We start from the raw sequence: 21,364 nt of genomic DNA on the forward strand, positions 1-21,364 counted from the left end.
TAACATGACATTATTCAGAGATACGGATTTTACAGCCAGAGCCAAACATTCCCTGTCGAATTCCAGGAATCCTCCCTTCAGCATTGTTTTGGGTTTAAAGACTCCAGCATAGTCTTGCAATATGTTACTAACTGCTTTTTTTTTTTCTTTTTTACAATTGTTACCCCTTCTGAATCAGCCTAGAATAGTTTGGAATTTGGTTTCTATCTTGTTTGCAGCATGCATAATTAGCAACAATAGGCACAGCGGGAAAGAACATTATACTTTGAAACAAAAGTTGGGATTTTTTTCTTGTAAATAGGGTAGTCTGAAAATACCAGGGAAACTGTCAACAGCTTCCTGTTTAGAGAAAAATAATCTGGAATATGCCAGGGAAGTTGGGGAGGAACCTCTTATGTGTGTGTGCCTGTCGTTGGCTTTGGTTGTTAGAGCAAAGTGCCCGTTTTCAGGATCTTCCTCTGAAAACTCAGCTGTGAAGAGAATGGCATTGGTTAGTCTTCACTAAGGAGTCATGCAGGCTGTTCTCGTATTTAGGAACTGAAATTTGCCCACAGAAGGAAACAATAGTAGATGTTACTTTAATTCAAATCCAGATATAAATAGTCACTGAAATTTGCTCCAGATCTTGAATGAATAATTTGGTAATGGTGATTAATAAGACTTTTTATCTCCTTATTCCTAGCACAGTATACAATGCAAACTGTTTTATTTGCACTGTTGTAGTTCCTTTTCTTCCCAAGTTTAGTAATTTTGGATTTTTCTATCATTGGATAGATTGGGTAGTTTTGAAGCTAATAATTCAGAGGAAACCTCTGGCATTTAAGCTCATTGAAGCCTACATTTATAATCAGGTTTCTAAATCTTACAAATTCAACAGGAGAAATAGGAAAATTTTAGAGCAGCACATTTAATATACTTACTATTTTGATGGCTAGAAAATAATGGTTTCACTGTGTATATGAATATGTATTTTGTGATATGTGACTTATATCTCAAGGTAATGCAAGAATATATTGTTCTTAGTTTCTGTGTTCTTTATTAGTTTTAGAATTCTGATTGCATTTATATTTCTTCTGAAGATAAGAATTTTGAATAGCGTTTAGTTTCAGTGATAAGTGAAAAATTGTGGATGCATCAATAATTTTTCAGTTACTTTCAATGACTGAATATTCATTGAATTGACTGACATTTGGTAAATCTGTTTTTGGCCAGAGACCCCACAGAGGATTTTCCAAAAAGTCTAATGTGCTTACAATCAAGGTACATCTACTGAGGCATCATCTCATCATTTAATTGATCTCATAATTCTAGGAACTCAGAGACCACATTCTTAACACCCCTAGAAATATCTTAATTGATTTGCAGCATTTCAAATGAACATGGATAGGACCGTTAGCACTGCATTTAAAAACTCTGTCTTTGATAGACTACTTTGATGTTTGCTTCTTTTTATGAAAAATAAGTAATTATCATTATAGCTTAGATAGCAAAGATACAGCAAAGATTTTCTATATATCTCCCTCTATGATATTTTAAATTAAAGTCATAAAATGATTATATTCAGTGCCCTTATAAAATACACTGGATTTCAGCAGTGTGAAATATAAGAGAACAAGTCCACGTTGATGACAAAATGTCAATGATAAAGTTTATCACTAGAAGAGAGCACCCTATGCTATGATCTCAGAGAGGCTCTAGAATCTACAGGTTTTTCCTTGTGGCAAAATAAAAAGAAAATGACTCTCATCAGAGTCATCTACTTACAGCAGTTAGACTGTGCTGATTGCAAGGTCAAGTTTGTTTCAGCTTCAAAAGATAGCAGTGAGGAATGATTTGCTTGAAACCTGGTTGTTGCTTTGTGTATAAGTTCAGGGATTTTTAACCTTTTTCATGTCATGAGCTTCTTTGACAACCTGGGAAAGCCTATAGACTTCTCAGAATGATGCTTTTATGTATGTTAAAGTATGCAAGATTACAGAGGAAACCACTTTTATTGAAATACATTAACCAGATTTTTTTTGAAATTGTGATATGTGTTTTGTTAATAATTTATTCTTAAATCATACAAACTAGCAGCAGGTATAACTACCATCATTTTGAAGTAGTGATGAGGGTAGAAGGTATTTCGGAATGTCTGTACCAACTGTAATGTGGTGTGAGAACATCCGTGATTTCTCTTGGTGACAAAATCACAGGTACTGTGTTTGTAGCCTACATTTTAATGAAAAGAAATACTAAATTTCAGTTTGAGACTGGCAAAACTGAAAGTGTCATATTTTTCCCATCCAAGTTCCTGGATTCCCTTGAATTCTGTCCACCCCTGAATTAAATGATAGGTAAGCAAGTGATGCCGAAAGTTCGTAGAACTGCATTGGACAAAACACCACCATTTCCACGTCCAGTTCCACATCTGATTTTATTCTCTGAATGTGTGAATTTCACAGTATTCTCGAATTTCTGTGTGAAAAGGAATGGTATATCCAGACAGCTACCAAACTATAACTTTCGTTCATTTTCCTCCTTGAAATCCATAAACATTCTTATGTTACATGGACTGGGAAACTCTTACCTCATTAGAAAGGATTGAAGAGGAAGGACTTAGAGTGTTAACGTAAGTTATGCAAGTTAAAACCATGGACCACAGAAGTAAGACTAAAGCTAGTTACAAAATGGCTTTTATCCACTCAGAGAAAATAAGCCAGGAATACTCAGATGAAGAATGCAGGATGTTATGTGAGATCATTCAAGAACTTACATAACTTCCCAGTGTAATGTAAAGCACATACTTGCGTGAATCCGTAAGTTGTAATATTAACTTCGTTACTCAGGATAGAGCCTATTAATATATCTACCAGAGGTCCCCAGGATGGGCCACATTCAAAATGAAATGGAGAATGGAGACACTTCCTAAGTAATTTGAACTCAGAATTCTATTTGACTTATTGGTTATTTGAGAACAATACAGGAGGTATTGATACTGTTTAGCATGACTGTGTAAGCCATTGTCTTGTTCTCCTGTCAACTTTGAATTTGCAGAAGATATTGCCTACCATTCTTCTCCAACCTACTAGGTAGCTTTGCAGTTGGTTGGCTGACATCATGTATCATTACCTTTCCAACCCTGCCTCTAGATTGTCCAAAGCTGCTCTATTACATCAGCATCCCCCGTCTCAGCGTAAGAGAATTGGAGCCATGACATTTTGTACAAGCTGTTGTCTAAACTCAATCCAAATCCCTAACATTTGAAATGGAAGCTTAGCAATTTTCCTTCATGTGTTCTCGGGGAATTATGAGAGAGGATTTTTCTCAAACAAATTTTAGTCATTGGACAAGAAGAGAACACCTGGTTTGGGGGTTTTGAGTCTCAGAGGCAACTTGATAAAGAAACTTGGAAAAAGTCTAAAAATCTCTGACTCCCAGCTGTACTGTTTGCCTCTTTGATGGCAGGTGTTTGAAATTTTCACTTCAGAAAGGAATGTGCCATTACTCCTCATGAAATCAACTGTTATTTAAATCTTGCCCCATGATGGAAATCTGACTAGAAATAGCATCCCAAAATATAGTTTTTTTTTTTTATTGTCTCCAGAAGTGATGCCATAAAAGTTAGTGCTCATTAAAACTTCTATATAAAAATTATATGATAAATATTTAAATTCGCTGGAGCCATGTTCTTCAAACTAAAGACAGTCTGTTCTTTCTATCTCTGCAGTGAACCTTAGTTTTTTGGGACATATTTCTATAAATGCCTTTAATTAGAGACACAGCATCTCTTCAAAATTTAGTTTACACTAATGTCAAAGGTAGTATACTCAGCTGACATTAAAGTTCTATATTTGATTTGCAGGAAAGAAATATCTTAATCTGAACGATACTCAGCTGTTGTTTGTCCTAATGGAAGGATCATTCATATTTTCTGAATTCTCTCCCAACGACTGTAGGAAAAGCTAAGGCTGCATATTGCTTTTGTGCGAAGATGAATCTTTTAAAGGATGATTCCAGATTTTTTTTTTTTTTTTTACTTTTATGAACTTAAACCCTATCCATTAGGGGCAAATGTTGAGAAGTGTTCTATTCTTTGGCTCTGCTCAGCTGACTCCCACAGACCTTCATGTGATTCATACAACGAAAACTACAACCAATTTTGTGATGACCATGTTTACAACATCCTTGGGGATAAAAAATAGCATCCCACCAAAACTTATCCCATCTTATGCCTTCCCAGGCATCAGATGCCACAGGAACCAAACATTTATTAACTGGCTGCTGCATCTCCATAATACAGGAAGCATTTGGGACCCCTCCCTCACATAGTTTTGAGCGATATATGCCACTGGCATAGAAAACTCAGCTTATTTTTTGAACTTCTGATTTTTGTTTGCTTGAGCTTTTACTCAAGCACTGAGTCTTCCATACATTCAACAAGCTTTGCACACCTACTGTGTGCCAGGCATTAGCCCAGACACCAGGGATGCTATGGTGAACAAGACAGGCAAGGTCTCTACCATCATGGAACTTACAGTCCACTTTTAGGGATCCTATGTCTATCAACAGCCACAGTTTCTTCCTCATGGTTATGCTGGCCAGTGTAGACAAAATGAGAATTACTTTTTTTTTTTTTTTAAAGATTTTATTTCTTTATTTGGCAGACAGAGATCACAAGTAGGCAGAGAGAGAAGGAAGCAGGCCCCCTGCGGAGCAGAGAGCCCGATGCGGGGCTCGATCCCAGGACCCCGAGATCATGACCTGAGCCGAAGGCAGAGGCTTAACCCACTGAGCCACCCAGGCGCCCCAAAATGAGAATTACTTTTAAAAACAGAAACAAACATAATTCAAAACAAAAGAGACAAGCAAACAACTGGGAGCCATTAGATTTTACACCCAAATTAAACCTTCAAAGGGGCATTCTTCAGCTGGTGAACAGTCGGCCTGATTTGTAAGCAATCTGTTCTTATCAGTGTCAGGCATTCCAGATCAGTATGCCTAGCCCTATTCTCAGTAGGCCAAAGGCTGGCTGTCTTCTAAATCAGCAAAAAATGAGACTGGTAGGAACTGACCTAAAGAATGATTTTCTTTTAGGCAAATATGCTATCTTATTTTAAGAAAGGAGAGCTATTTTATTTTAAGAAAGGAATCCTTAAATTAGTAGTGCCCAAGTGCAGTTGGCCCTTCAACAACATGGGGATTAGGGGTGCCAGCCCCCCATGCAGTAGGAAATCCATATGGAACTTTTGACTCCCCCGAAACTTAACTTCTAATACCCTACCATTAACCATAAGCCTTACCAATACCATAAACAGTCAATTAACAGATATTTTGTATGTTATATTATTATACACTGTATTTTTACAATAAAGCAAGCTAGAGTAAAGAAAATGTTATTAAGAAAATCATAAGGAAGAGAAAATAGTTACAGTACTATACTGTATTTATCAGGAAAAAAATCCATGTGTAATTGGACACATGCATGGTTCAAACCCCGTGTTGTTCAAGGGTCAACTGTGTATCTCTCTTATCTTTCTTGTACTAATCCAGTCAAGATAGGTTTACTACATAATCCCAAATCCCAATGGCGTAGTACTCCCAATGGCATAATACCATTCATTTTTTGCTCACCTGCAAATCAGATTTAGGAGAAAGATTTTTTTTTTTAAGGTTTATCTATTTATTGAGAGAGAGAGAAAGAGAGAGAGAACATGAGTGGGAGGAGGGGCAGAGGGAAGAATCTCACACGGACTCCCCACCGAGTGTGGAGCCAGGCATGGAGCTCCATCTCGTGACTCTGAGATCATGACCTGAACTGAAATCAAGAGTTGGGCACTTAACTGAGTCATCCAGGCACCCCTAGGAGAAAGGTTCTACTCCACACAATTGTCCAGGAATTCAGACTTCTAGCTAGTTAAACTAATCTGGGGAAAGTCCTACATCTACAACTTGCAGATGTTACTTAGGGCAAGTTACCTAAGTCATGGTTTTCTTACCTGGCTAATACCAGTGCCTACCTTACTGGTTGTTAAGCCAGCTTACTTGGCATGGTAAGTGACGGGTATTAGATGTTCAATAATGTGAACTGTTATCATTAATTTTCTTCCTCTGATAGTGCTGCTACCACCACCATTTCCCCAGAAACTATGAAGTACCACTGCCCAAAATGGGCTGGGTATCTTCCTGGTGTTACGATAGTAGCAAACATTTAGGGAGCTAGATAGATTTCTAAGCTCTTTTCAAAATAACTATTTTTTCTTCTCAGCATCCAGTTTTACAAATGAGGAAACTGAGGTACAGAGAGCTTAAGTAGATAGCCCAGTGTTACACAAGGATATATAACAGAGCTCAGATATAGGTATCTGAGCCTAGAGTCCTGGCTCTTTACTCACTCTGCTCTGTTGCTTTTTAAGCTGAGATATATTTTATTTTCCTTATACCTAATATATTGTAGCAGATTGTACTCTCCAAAATTGGCCATATAATTATATCAGCTCCCACATACTCTTCTAGAATCTTGCCACTCACCATAAAGAGGAGGAGTCTGTTGTCCTCCCCTTGAACCTACATAGGCTTGTGATTGGTCCAACTGATAGAGCACAGTGGAAACAATACTAGATGACTTCCAAGGTTGGATCATAAAAAGATACAATTTCTTTGTCTCTGGGCTATTCTTTTTCTTTCACACGTGACATTTGCTCTTGGAAATCAGCTGCCATGTTGTGAGGAAGTCCAGACCATATGGAGGGGCCATATGTAGGTGTTTCAGCCAACACCCAGCACCAACCACCAGAGATAGGAGTGGGGAAGCTTTCAGAGGATCCCAGGCCCTAATTCTTAAGTCCTGCTCTCCCTCCTGATGCCAAGTGGGCCAGAGATGAGCTATCGCTGCTGAGCCCTGCCCTAAATTGCAGATTCGTGAACAAAATAAACATTGTTGTTGTTTTAAGTCCATCAGTTTGGGCATTATTTCTTAAGCAGCCAGAGTAGCTAGGACATATGGGATAATTAGATATGACTTAAATACCTGTATAAGGGATTAAACTTCAGGTACATATAACTTAAATAGGTTTTTATGATTTGGGAAAAGTACCTAACCTAATTAAAATAATTTCTAGAGGAAAATATATTTCAGTTACCAAATTACAAATGGGCATCTTGTTTGTAAATTCAGAACAGTGTCCTACATATTAATGCTGTTGCCGGTTCTGGAAGATTTGGGCTACTCTGAGACTTGACTGTTTGCCTTAGTAAAATCTCCCTCATTGCTTCTGCCACCTAGGATCCTCTCCGCTGGAGAGGCTGTGTGGACAGTAGTACCTGTGTTCTTTTTCCCTGGTCACTGTGAAGCCCTCCTTACCTGCTTTTGTCTCCCTCGCTCACACCTACTCTAATCTGCTAATCTGCTGCCCAGTTTTCTGTTGTTAGGCCCTGCTGTCTTCTTGACACTCTCCTTTGGCTCATTTCCAATCCTTCTAAGCCTGTTTTTCTGCTCTAATGGTTTACAGTAAAGCTAGGGAATTCCTCTTGGCCAGGTACGATGAAGCTCATTCAGCAAAGTCTTCTTACAAAGCTGCCAAAATGGCAACTGTCCCACTGGCTTGTGGCTCCAGAAATCTAGCACTGGGAATACTCAAACTATAACCCTTATATCCTCACTCAAAGAGACCCTGCTGTGTCTTCTGCTGCAGAGATATCAATACCTCTGATTGTCTTCTCACTAAAATGCCACCCTCTCCTGATGGTCTTCCCACCATGCCTTTAGAAGGTTAATTGTTTTTTTCACTCATTCATTTGTTCATTCACCATTTATTAATTCTATATAGTGGGCCCTGTTGTCACGTACCCATGGAAAGATCTCTTTTGTGTCCAAGGACTGGTAAGTTTCCTCCAGTTGTCTCTCATTTGCTTACCATTGACACTGGGCCGATGTTGTCCAATGACCCAAATGTTTCAATAATCAATACATGTCACACTTCATTCAAGGTGTCCCAGCTAAGCAGAACTACAAGCATAATACAGGACCAGCCAGTCTTTGAAACGGTTATAGTCCAACTGGGGAGGCTAGACAACATACAACATACAACAAATTGTAGAGCTGTATCTAGGTTACAACCTCTCATAATGCTTATTGTAGCATGCAACACATTGTATGTACTCATTAAACCTCTGGTAATAATGAAGAATTAACCCTAGAATGATATGTGACATTGAAAGGCATCTTCCTTCAGGGAGGAATTAAGCTTTGAACTGGGTCTTAATAAATGGAGAATATTTGGCATGACTACAAAAGTGAGAGGGTCATCCATGAATAACAAACATCATGAGTACATCCTGGTAACAGAAATTGACACCCATCTGGGATTGAGAAAATGGTTGGAAAAAGAAAAAAAAAAACAAACATACAATACCTGAGGTGGGTCTGTGGTGATCTAGAATTGACCAATTTAAGGTAAGCTGGATTTGACCAGATAGACAGCAGGAAGCTAGTGAGTTTGGGAACAGGTAAGTAAGTGATGTATGTGTCAAATGGTGTTACAGTATTTTAACAACCCTGTTTACTTTTGCTTTATATAATTTATTTTAAAATCCCAGTATGTGTTAAGTATTTCCTTTTTCTCTATTTTCTCATAGGAAAGTTCTAACTTTTTAAATTAAAAGAAATATGAATTATCTTCTGCCTTCAATGCTGTGTGAGTGGTCCTTTTACCATTAGCTGGGTGATACCTGTAGGGAGAGCTATGTAATGTCATAGCTTTAAAACTATAATCTGTTTTTAGCAAAGTCATAGTCACATAAAACCCAAGCCAGATGAAAGATTGAAGCTTCCTAACATTTTCCATAGAATTATACTGTAGTGATAATTGATATTCATAATGAAACCTGTGGGATATTGCATCATTATTCTGATGTTTTTTAATTGAGTCACCAGGGCGCCTGGGTGGCTCAGTGGGTTAGGCCGCCGCCTTCGGCTCGGGTCATGATCTCGGGGTCCTAGGATCGAGTCCCGCATTGGGCTCTCTGCTCGGCAGGGAGCCTGCTTCCTCCTCTCTCTCTGCCTGCCTCTCCGTCTACTTGTGATCTCTCTCTGTCAAATAAATAAATAAAATCTTTAAAAAAAAATTAATTGAGTCACCAATGAAAGACTAAATTATATTCAGTAAAGTTTAGTTGGAAGCATGTTTCATTATATCTATTCTTTGAAAACTGACCATCAGTTGATGTGTTTGGCAACTATCAGAATTTTTTTTGTTTTTGCTTTCCCTTTTTTTTTTTTTTTAAAGTAGGTTTGTCATGCCCAACATGGGGCTTGAACTCACTGAGATCAAGAATCCCATGCTCTACTGACTGAGCCAGCCAGGCACCCCACTATCAGAATGCTTTTAATCAAAATATCCCATTCTCAAGAAAAATATTGTAAATTATACATACAGAGCTGTGCACTATATATATATTTTTTATATGTATATTTATATAAATATTACATATATTTATACACACACAATAAAAGAATAACAAAAACATCATTTGCTAATCCTTCCAGTGAAATGTGACGGAGTCATACTGCTGATAACTTTGCCACGGCCCCCGGCAGGTTGGTATTGTCCCCAAGGTCCAGTGGCTGTCAGGAATTGAATCCGTGATATAGTTGTGAAGTGTCCAACCACATAAGGTTTTTAACGCAATTGAGGACAGAGAGTAACGGCTGTGCTTTGTGCTTCCAGAGCATGACTTGCCCCTGCTGTTGGCAGTTGTGCCTGTTTGGAAATCAATTCTGTTTCCTGAGTCCATTGCACACCTAGTTGCTCCTTGCTGCCTCCTGGCTATTTGGCCGTGAACGGCCATGGCACCCTTGGTGATCCCTGAACTGGGGGCAGTTAACTCGAACCCCTCACTCTCTCGGGAACTTTCTTTATAGAGAAACTGAGCCGAAGTTTAACTGCAAGTTACGGTTTTCATGAGATTATTTGCTGGTTTCTCCAGAAGATGTTTTCACAGAATAGAAGCTATTTAAGAAAGAGGCAGCCCCTGGTCCAAATTTCATTTTGTAAAAATAACTATTATTAAAATCTGCTATAGTCACCTCCAGAAATGTTGGCTAACGTCCAACTTTAAAAGCCCAGTCCATTGCTCTTCTGAAAAGAACTGACTTCTTCCTCTGGCCTTCCAAACAGCCCAGACCAAGGTGCCTTACTGCTCTGACAGGGCATCCTTGCCAGGAGGATTACTTTGTTAAACTCCCAAAGGGTCAAGGGCACAAAACTTTGTTATGCTACAGGTTGACAAAAAGGTACTGATTTTGAGATACTGCATAAAAAAAGAAAAAAAAAAAAGAAGGAAAGTTCTCACTGAAATCACATTAAATCACGTCTGGACTTTAAAAACAGGGACTTTTTTTTTTATTGTGATAAAATATACATAACAGGGGCGCCTGGGTGGCTCAGTGGGTTAAAGCCTCTGCCTTGGGCTCAGGTCATGATCCCAGGGTCATGGGATCGAGCCCCGCATCGGGCTCTCTGCTCAGCGGGGAGTCCGCTTCCTCCTCTCTCTCTGCCTACTTGTGATTTCTGTCTGTCAAATAAATAAATAAAATCTTTAAAAAAAAATACACAACATAAAATTAACCTAAAAATGTTAACAGTTTTTTTTTTTTTTTTTTTTTTTTTTTTTTTTTTTTTTAAAGATTTTATTTATTTATTTGACAGAGAGAGATCACAAGTAGATGGAGAGGCAGGCAGAGAGAGAGAGAGGGAAGCAGGATCTCTGCCGAACAGAGAACCCGATGCGGGACTCGATCCCAGGACCCTGAGATCATGACCTGAGCCGAAGGCAGCGGCTTAACCCACTGAGCCACCCAGGCGCCCAAATGTTAACAGTTTTAAGAGTACAATTCGGTGGCATTAAGCACATTCGTGTTGTGCAACCCACAACACCGTACCTCTCCAGAACTCTTTCATCTTCCCAAATTGAAATTCTGTAGCCATTGTAGACTAACTCCCTATTCTCCCCTTATCTCAGGCCCTGCTAATCACCATTTTACTTTCTTTAAGTAGGTGCATTTTAAGAATGTTTAAAATGAACCTATAATTTCTCCTGTATATACACTCTTCAGTTAGTAAAATCCCTATTAAAAGTTCCCAAGTAACTGGAAGTTTCTTAGGTTTACAAGTGGGCAGCGTTTATGCAGAATTCCATGATGCAGAGATTTCAGACACAGTGGAGATGATGGGTTGAAACATGTTTTCCCAAACCACCTACTTAAATCTTATTCAGTATAATTTTTGCATAATTATTCAGCTTGCCACTTTGCTTGACAAAAGAAAGCCATTGAACCTGAGACTTTCTGGTCCCAGTGATATACTTAAATAGTCTTATACTTAACCTTCTATTAATGTTTATTTTACGTAACTTTTAAGTATTGAGCAATACATGTTTGTGATAAAACACTTGGACAATATAGAAGGACATAAAGAAGAAAATAAACCTCACTCTTAATATTCTACTGCCTAAAATAAGCACAATTAAATATTTTCAAATTAAAAAGCATTATAGGGCGCCTGGGTGGCTCAGTGGGTTAAGCCGCTGCCTTTGGCTCCTGTCATGATCTCAGGGTCTTGGGATTGGGTCCCGCATCAGCCTTTCTGCTCAGCAGGGAGCCTGCTTCCTCCTCTCTCTCCGCCTGCCTCTTTGTCTACTTGTGATCTCTCTCTGTCAAATAAATAAATAAAATCTTTAAAAAATAAAATAAAATAAAAAGCATTATAATTCATTTTACTTTAACAGAAGAAAAAGAACTCCAAAATGAACCTGAGGATTTGAACTTCAGGTATTGATTTCTTTAAAGCAGGAATTACTGGATTTCAATGAAATTGAATTGCCAGTTAAAAATTTTAAATCAGTTGGGGCCCCTGGGTGGCTCAGTGGGTTAAAGCCTCTGCCGTCAGCTCAGGTAATGATCCCAGAGTCCTGGGATCGAGCCCGCACTGGGCTCTCTGCTTAGCGGGGGGGCCTGCTTCCTCCTCTCTCTATGCCTGCTTCTCTGCCTACTTGTGATCTCTCTGTGTCAAATAAATAAATAAATAAAATCTTTTAAAAATTTTAAACCAATCAAATACAAAGAGATTGGGCTAATTGTTTCTTAATAGGTAGAGGTTTATATTTTCAGTTACTGAAGCTTAGTTAACCATCTCATGAAGATCAAAAAAGACCATAAGTAATCAAACAAAGATAACCTTTGGGGAAATAAAAGGTTTTTAACCAGCATTTGAAACTTAATTCCACCCTTAGGAGTACTATCCTGAAAAAAAAAAGAACTAGAAAAAAGCATAGTCTGTAAGAAACATAGTCCATGAATTTACAAACTTCTTTTAAAAAACTCGTAAATCATACAATAGGGAAGCAATTATTTTACCCGGTGAACTAGAACTCACAGAGATTAGAGGGATTCACTGTATTTGTTAACCTTGACCATAGAGGCTTATCTTCACGTGCTTCAGACACCAGTGTTTTTTAGAGTCCATTGTTTAAATACAAACTGTATTTTAGTTTGCTTCATATTGAGACCGTGAGTCCCTTGTATTGATATTTATCTTTCTAGCATTTCTCATTTTCTTTCTCTTCTCTGGTTGACTTGGAGAAATTAAGTTCATACATGGCCTGTCATCATTTACTTCTTGATTCTTAACTATCCAGTCGGTCGTGAAAACCTTTTGTTTGTTGAAGATTTCTTCACAGCCCTGTTTCCTAATTCTGACTAAATAGGCTGTTCCGCTAAGATATCTTTCCATCAGAACTGGATTATTTCCATTGTTTCCAGGTCTGCCTATTTCTTTGATTCATTTTCAGTTTTTCTAGAGTATATTTTTGAGTTGTTTCATCAAAACAGCAGAAGGGCTAACTCCTTATAGATTTCATTTTGCCCTTGTAATTGAAATATAGCTTCAAAATAACTTTCCATCACAATTTTATGGGCTTTGTTCCAATGTGTTCTAGCAAACCGAAAAGCAGATGCAAAGTCTACTGCCATTTTCTTTACAGGTAGCTTTTTTACTCCCTCCCTAAGCTTTTAGAATTTTCTCTTTGTATCTGGAGATCATAAAATTTCCTGGGAAATGTCTAGGTATGTCATTTTTTCATTAGTCCCCTTCAAGCTGTCTTAATCTGAAGATTCAAGGGTTATTCAGCTCAGGAAAATATCCTGTTATTTCTTTGAAATATTCATCTTCTCTATCATCTGTGTTTTCTCCTCCAATAGCTTTTATTTGGAAGAATATTATATCGTTTAGCCCCAGAAGATACTAGATCTCTTGGATCTTGGATCTTTCTCCTCTATGTTCCTAAATTTTCTCTAATATTTTCTCTTTCCTTTTTCTTTTTTAGGATTTTATATATTAATTTATTTGAGAAAGAGAGCAGAGAAGTCAGGGGGAGAGGCAGAGGAATAGGAGGAAGCAGACTCCCAGCTGAGTAGGGAGCCCAACATGGGGCTTGATCCCGGGACCCTGAGATCATGACCTGAGCGGAAGGCAGACGCTTAACCAACTGAGCCACCGAGACGTCCCTTTCTCTTTTTTCTTTTATGTGGATTCCAAGAATTTCCTCAAATTTGTCTTCCAGATTTCAGATTTATTTTTGTGTCATTTCATGTCAGTAATTCAACCTTTCTACTCAGGGTCTTTTTAAAATCTTTAGTTTTAGGAAAAATTTTTCTTTTTTTTTAATGGCTCCTTTTTCAAAGGATACATAAAAAGGATATCCTTTTTATGGATACAATATTCTCCTAAATTTCCCTGAAAACAGAAATAACACTTTAAAAAAAAAGTTATCTTCTATGTCCTGTTTCAACTCTAATTCCTTTGACATCAGTTGTTCTGTTTTTCTTCTGGATCCTTCTCTTTTATGCCTTGGTTTTTCTTAAATAACTGTTGCCTTTTGAGTGGACCAGTCATATTTATGAATATGAATATTATTATTAATATTATTCTCATTTGAGAATAAGAAGCAGGTAGGCAAGCTTATGACTGTCCAAAGTGCCCAAGCTAGCAAGACTATGTTTTGAGCAGTGAACTGCATAGGTGTACTGCCCTTTCGTGCAGAGTTGGGGATGGGTGCAAAAAGGTGGGGTGAAAAGCATTCTGCAGAGCCCTTCTATTAATTCCCCTGTCTGCTCCTTCTTTCTGTGGCTCCAGACCTGCATTCTCCGGAGGGGTTCTGTTGGGAAGAATAGCTCTCACCTCTACATCATCTCTCTCTGAAACCTAATCTCTGATGGTTTTTGTTGGCTCAATCCAACCATGTCTGTTCACTATTTTCCAGAAATTTTTAAGAATTTCTGTCTACAGATGGTAACCTTTTCTGATTTCCATCCCTGTTACAGATTATTCTTTCTCATACATATTTTCTGCCATTTCCGTGGAGCTTTGGGAGATGGAATACATGAACTTGCATGCTTAGGCTGCCATCCTAAAGTGAAGTTATATTAACATGCAGAATGTTTATCCCCGTGTGTTAGCGCTTGAGACCAGGGCACGTGTCTTTTGTTCTGCAAGGCCATTTCTCTTTCTTTCATGGCCTCAGACAGCACTTCGTATCCTGGTTAGATATATGATAGATCATTTATATGATCATTTATACAGAGAGATCATTTATACAGAGAGCAAAGTGAAAGAAGATGGGTCACATGAGCTGATTCCATCATAGATCATAATATCTTTCTCCAACAGGTGCCTCCTGATCCTTTAGGACTCCACTCAAGCCCTGCCTTTCCGAAGAGGCCTTCCAAACCTCCCCAGTATTCTTGCGTAATACAAACCGCTATTATAACACTAACCACATAGTTGTATAATTTTCTATTGTCTCTTCCATTAAACTTCATGCTCCCCGAGGATAAATGAGGTGCTTTGTTTCATGTCTGTATCCTCAATGTACCCCATAGGGGCTGACATGCCATTAAGTGCCCAGTACAGGTCAAAGAACAAAATAACTCAATGAATGAACAAGGGAATGAACAAGCTTGATGTTGACCTTGGAAACAGGTGTGTTGTATTTCTTTTCTGAAAACAAGACTACTGACCTCCTGATTGTCAGGAGAAGCTTTGGAAAGGGTGTTTCAGGCAGGAGGAGCATCATGGGGAAAAACCCAAGGCAAACTGGGGCATGGCCTTTTGGGGGTACTGGTGGTGGTGGTTCTCATAGTTGCTATAGATAATTGATTCATCCAAATACAATCTCTAATCTCTGCTGTATCCTTTTGTGCTCAGTGGCAGTCTTATTATGAGTTTCTTTGATCTTTGCCAGTTCAGGGAATGCAGATCTAATTAGAACGATACTATTTTGGCAAAAATGCTGGTTCCCCAATTCCTTAGGTGTTGATAAAGGATCCTTCCTGGTTCTTTATAATCACAAGTTAAAACCTACACCAGTCTTCTTTGCCAGTTTACATGAAAAGATCCACTTACACTTGTTTTCAATAGCATTACCTGTGTTGAGCCCTCACTTTGCAGGAAGTGAAAACACAGATGCTTAGAATGGGGCTTCCAAGCCCTACTGGATTCCAGTAGCTCGCTGGAAACTGGTACAGCAGGAGCCCCTCTGTTGCAGGGCTCTGCCTCTCACACGATTACCTGGCAGAACTTCCTTGCTCCAGTGCCTCTGACTTCACTCACCACCTGGAAGTCCTCCCCAGAAGTCTGAGGGCCTCGCCTCCCATTTCTGGTAACTTAATAAAAAACTACTGATTTTCAGGGCAAGTAGGCTCTCGATTTCTGGTTAATTAATACAAGTCTTTTCACTTCAAGATGTGTTATTCTATCCACATAGCAGGTGTTCCATAAATAGTTGTCAAACGGGTGGAAGAATGAATGAAATCCAAGAGGGATTAGGTTTACCTTTTCTGAAATTAGACTCAAGGAGCACATTTGCCCACAGTTACCCCAGATAGGTGCCGGCATCTGCTTCAGATTGCAGGCCATTTACTGCTTCCATCTCAGTCATTTCTGTTCCGCCCCATCACCCATCTCTCGTCTTTGGGGCCAATCCACTCTCCAATTTAGAGTCTCACTAAACACATCTCCCTAGGGCCCTTCTATTTGTTCCTAACACAAGACAGTCTGGGAAATATGTCACTCCCAGTGGGCTCGCTCCTCACCTGCTAAGACGGAGACCCTGACTCAAAGGGCTCGTCATCACACCCCCAACTTCTCAGCATCGCAGTGGGCTTGTTTTTAAGAGTGAAGCTGTGTGGTGCTCGGTGTGGGACCGTGTAAGGCAGGACATCCCCAGGTGTATTACCCAGGAGCTACCTTAACAAGCATCAGTGAAATGCCAGGCTGTGCTAATAGGAAAGCCAGGTCCGGGAATGCTAACGGTATAAAGCAACTGGCATAAAGGGCCACGTGTTTGGCAGCCTTGGCGGTAGTCAGGCCTGGAGACATAAGGAGAGAAATAGTTGCACGAAAAGGACACAGGAAGAGAAGTTCAAGTCCTCTCATTATTCAAAGTCCCGATGGGATCTGAGCTGCTGGGTCAGTGGGTGGGGGCACCTGGCTCTTGGCTGGGATCTTCCCAGGAGCCTGGGGGAAGAGGCACAAGGTGTAAACACAAGCCCCAGCATGGGGTCCGAATTGCAGTGAGGACTTCGAAGCTCAAGTGAGGACTTTGGAATTGGAATCCAGAAGCCTGGGGCTTGGGATCTGCCTCTTTACAAGATTTTCAAGGTGATTCTTAACTCTCGGCAGCTAACCCTTGACAACCACTAGTACCTCTTAGTCTTCTCCGTCTACAAGGATCTCTTGCTGTGGACAGACCGCCCAGCACCAGGAATTTCAGTCAAGCATGTGGCTGCTCAGCACATAGCAGGAGGAAGCAAGCTCTGTGCCCTTGGATTTATTTGTTTTATTTATGTATTTATGTATTTATTTTTATTCTTATTTTATTTGAGTATAGTTGACATATGATGTTACATTAGTTTCAGGTTTACATCTTAGTGATGCATTATTCTGTGTTCACAGTGTAGCTACCATCTGTCACCAACCATCACTATTACGATACCACTGAATATTCCTTATGCCATGGCTCTTATTCCCGTGACTTACTCATTCTGTCTGGAAGCCTGTGTCTCCCACTCTCCTTCACCATTTTATCCAACCCCCACCTCCCCTCTGGCAACCATCAGGTTGTTCTCTGTATTTGTAGATCTGATTCTGCCTTTTGTTTTATTCATTTGATTTTTTTAATGACACTTTTAAGTGAAATCATATGGTATTGGTCTCTCTCAGTCCGACCTATGTCACTTAGCATAATACCCTCTAGGTCCATCCATGTTGTTGCAAATGGCTGTGCCCTTGGATTTAACAAGTGATTCTAGAATACCGGCACTGCTTTAGGCCTTGCAAGCAACCCTGGCCTTTAGGGATCGGTAATTTATAAAGTCACAATCCGCACTCTCAACCCGGCATGGCCACTTAGCATCACTCACATCACTAAAAACTCTTGTTGTGGATATATGCCACTGGTCACAAAAGATTGGACGCAAATAGAAAGTCATCTGCCCAGATCACTACCACAACTAGGAAACAACTCCAAATTCCTTATTTGTGAGGAGCAACCTAAGGATGGGACTAACTCACAAAGCTTACAACAGAGCCTACAGATCTCTTAAGTAGGGCTATCAAGTTCAGCAAGTAAAAATACAAGACACCCAGTTCAATTTGAATTTCAGATAAACATAGAATTTTTTTCATTATAAGTATATCCCATGAAGTATTTAGGACATACTTACGTTCTAACATGAATTAGTATTTATCTGAAATTCTGATTTAAATGGGCTTCCCGTATTTTATCTGGCAGTCCTACCCCTCTGCTTTTTTAGGGACACTTCCCAAAAGATCAAGGCTGTTAGATTTGAATATCTGGTCATAAGAAGTTGACAAGAGAGTGGAGGGCAGGGAACATGCCCTGTTGTCTTCCTTAGAAAGGAATGCCTTAGAAAGGAAAGCATGCCTTCCTTAGAAAGCCTTCTTTAGTGCATAGGATTCAGGGTATAATAAATACACGAGGAGTTGGTGTTAGATGGTTCTTATTCAAAGGAGGCTGACCTTGGTGCTGACCTCTTAGGAGCTGTAGACGGAGGCTGATATGCCACAGGTGGGCCTCCTCATATCCGTGTCGGTGAGAGCCTCCACCCTGGCTCACTGCCCATGCTCCCATCGCTTGTGACATGAGATGGTGGTTGGCAGGGCCTGAAAATTGTGTCTTGCAACCTAAATATATATCTCTCTCTCTTCGAGCTTTTTCTAGCTTCATGGGATTAAACCTCACTTCAAATATCATGAGTTCCTGTAAAGGTTTTATAAGCTAAATCCTAATTCCCCACTGGTTAACGTGATCGTTTTAGCATTCCATCTCTGTTTTGGAATGATTTTTTTCACCCCAAGAGTAATAAGTTAACTACCTATGCACAAGGGGAGTTTCTATTTCAAGAAGACTTTGTAAAGTGGAAGAATGCTTTGGGTATTTTCTTTCATTGTAGGGCCCCATGCTCTTTGAGTCGGGGCACACCTGTTTTCAGGAAACAGTTTGTCAGCAAGACGGCATCAGTTTTCTGGGAGCGTGCCAAAGAACCTGTGTCCTTTCCTTTTGATTTATTTCCCCAAATTGCTCTCCAGAAGACAGATATTAATGGGAGGAAAGAGCAGCAGCCATCTACGGGTGATTAGTGAGTCTGCCATCTGCTTCATTGCAATCAAGTCCGGTTCTCGTGTGCAGCTACTGGGGCTTTCTTAGTAATATTTAAGAGGAAAATCACATTTTAACTTGGCCTAAATAGTACCTGGTGACCACCTGAAATAATCATTTCTCATTACCCACCTTCGAGGTAAGTTAGTATTAATCCCTTATTATTTCATGAGAAAACCAAATCCCAAAGGAGCGGATTCTGACCCAATAGTGTGTGGTGATCAGAGTTAGGCCTATGACTCTTAAACCCTCTTCCCTCCTCCGATAAGCAGATCATCATCTTTCACCAGCACTGTGGGATGTACGAAGACCCAAATTTAGAAAACGTGTTTCCACTTAAGAACATAGCCCTAGGGCGCCTGGGTGGCTCAGTGGGTTAAGCCTCTGCCTTCGGCTGAGGTCATGATCTCAGGGTCCTGGGATGGAGCCTCACATTGGGCTCTCTGCTCGGCAGGGAGCCTGCTTCCTCCCCTCTCTCTCTCTCTCTGCCTGCCTCTCTGCCTACTTGTGATCTCTCTCTGTCAAATAAATAAAATATTAAAAAAAAAAAAGAACATAGCCCTACATGTGGGGCAGGAGTATTCAACTCTCATGTCATATAAGAATTACCTAAACTGCCAGTGCTAGGGTCACACTCCTGGAGATTCTTGGTCCTTTGGTCTGGGGTGTGGCCATGGCATAGGTTTCTTATTAAAAAAAAAAAAAAAAAAAAAAAAAAGCTTCCAGGAAGCTCAGGTGCAGGGGGGTTGAGAATATTAGTCCATGCAAAGCAAACAGGGATTCATGGGATGCTGAAGTTGAAACCTGACCCAGTAATGGTAAGTGTCCATTAGAGACCCTGCATATGCAGTCTCTGGAGACATGGACACTTAGCTTGGTTTAAAACCATTTAGTTACCAGAAAGGGAACATGAGTACAGAGTAGTTTCCTAGTTAACTCTAGTAGAAATACATTGCTCTGACAGAGGGACAGGGAGAGGAGAACAGAGCCAGGGGATGGTGTGCTGACCAGACTGCTGAAGGAGGGGTGATGTTGGGAACCCAGGCTGCCTTAGGATCATGACCGCAGAAGAGTGCCATGTTCCTGGGCAGTGGTTTCAGAAGGTAAATAGGTAGACCTTATTTGGGGACCCTGGGGGGTGGATCAAGGGAAGCTTATTGATTCCAAGCAGTGTGCACTCTGAGGTCAGACTGCCTGGGTTCAAACAATTCTGACTCTATCACTTAAGTTCTGTGAACTCGGGCAAGTTACTATCTCTCAAATGATCAGTTTCCTGATTTGGAAAATAGGTAGAAATTGCAACTACCTCATCATTTGTTGGGACATTGAAATGAGATAATATATTGTACCTCAGTGCCCCACCCCTCAATCTTTCTAAGATAACTAGATCACTATGAAATTTTCTTGATTAAAATGGGGTGGACCATTACCTTTGCCTTCAAGGTAACTCATTCTCACAAGGCAGCACAAGGTTAGACTTAAGGTAGTGAGCCGTATGTTGATTCAGAAGCAATAAAACCTTATAAGAGGACCCCTCGGCCGCAGAGTTGCAGGGTGAAGCTGCGGGGTCCAGGGTGAGGCTATGTCCTTGGACCAAAGAATGAGAACAGCTACTGGGAAGCCAAATGAGGTTATGACAAGACTCGGGTCAAAGAGGATGGACATCTACCAAAGTCAGAGGTTATAGAGCCAAGCCCCCCAAAATCCCTGATGCAGAAACCAGGGAAGGTGCCTGAGGCTGAAGGAGGTGGTTGTAGGAAAACGCTTCCAAAGCCTCTGTTGGGAACCAGCAAGGCTTCTTTGATCTCTGCCTCTTTTGAAAGTTGGTTAAAGCCAAGGAGGTTCTGGAATTGAGTGTCTTAGCAGGTCTTTCTGACAAGCATGTGTACTGAGAGAAGACTGGGGTTTCTAAAGCAGAGCACTCTGACTCTGCTCGAAGACCGTGGACCTCTCAGCATTTCCCACAGTGGGACCCACAGAAGGCAGGTTCTGTGGGATGTTCCATGACAAACGTACTTGCTAGGTGAAAGAAATTTAGCATGCTTCTTAATTAAAAAACTTTTCAGTGCTTTTAATTTGCTTGTAAATGTCTAAGGGGAATATATGGTAAGGTGTGTTTCCCAAACTAATTGGGCCATGGAACCCTTTCTTCTTGGAACCTAACTCCTATGGTTCTTTTACCATCTTAAGTCCTGAGGCTTTTGCCTTAACACCCTTTGCTCCCTCTCAGGGGTGTGTAGAACCCTCTATGGCCTCGTTCCAGCTCCCTACCATTCACAGAAGGAATAAGATGAGGCTATTAACTAGAGGCTGGCAGGCCCGTGCCTGTCTTGATCCTCTTTCTGGCACATAGTTGGGACTCAAATAGTGCTTATTTGTCAAATAAATTATTCATTAAATGGATGAATGAAATAATCTAGTTACTATTTATAACTCCAATTACTGCCATAGAAAGTGCCTTGGGTGTTCAGGGTTAACTATTCAACTGACCCATTCTTGATGGAGGAAGTGTTTTCTGAGATTATTTTGTTAATAGGACCAAGAATGAAGAGATGTGAGTTATGGTCTCAACTTGGTGCCATTCTTTTCCACCTACCCAAAATGACTTCTTAATAATCTTGGCATCCCACTCCAAAACAGTCATGGA

At 40.1% G+C, this 21,364-nt stretch overlaps 1 protein-coding gene across 7 annotated transcripts in view; it reads left to right on the top strand.

Moving 5' to 3' along the window:
• Positions 1-21,364, top strand: part of NCALD (neurocalcin delta) — a 388,261-nt gene that overhangs the window by 312,277 nt on the left and 54,620 nt on the right. The gene's annotated exons all lie outside the window — the stretch shown is intronic.

Source organism: Lutra lutra, chromosome 4 (assembly GCF_902655055.1).
Source record: "Lutra lutra chromosome 4, mLutLut1.2, whole genome shotgun sequence".
Lineage (NCBI taxonomy): Eukaryota > Metazoa > Chordata > Mammalia > Carnivora > Mustelidae > Lutra > Lutra lutra.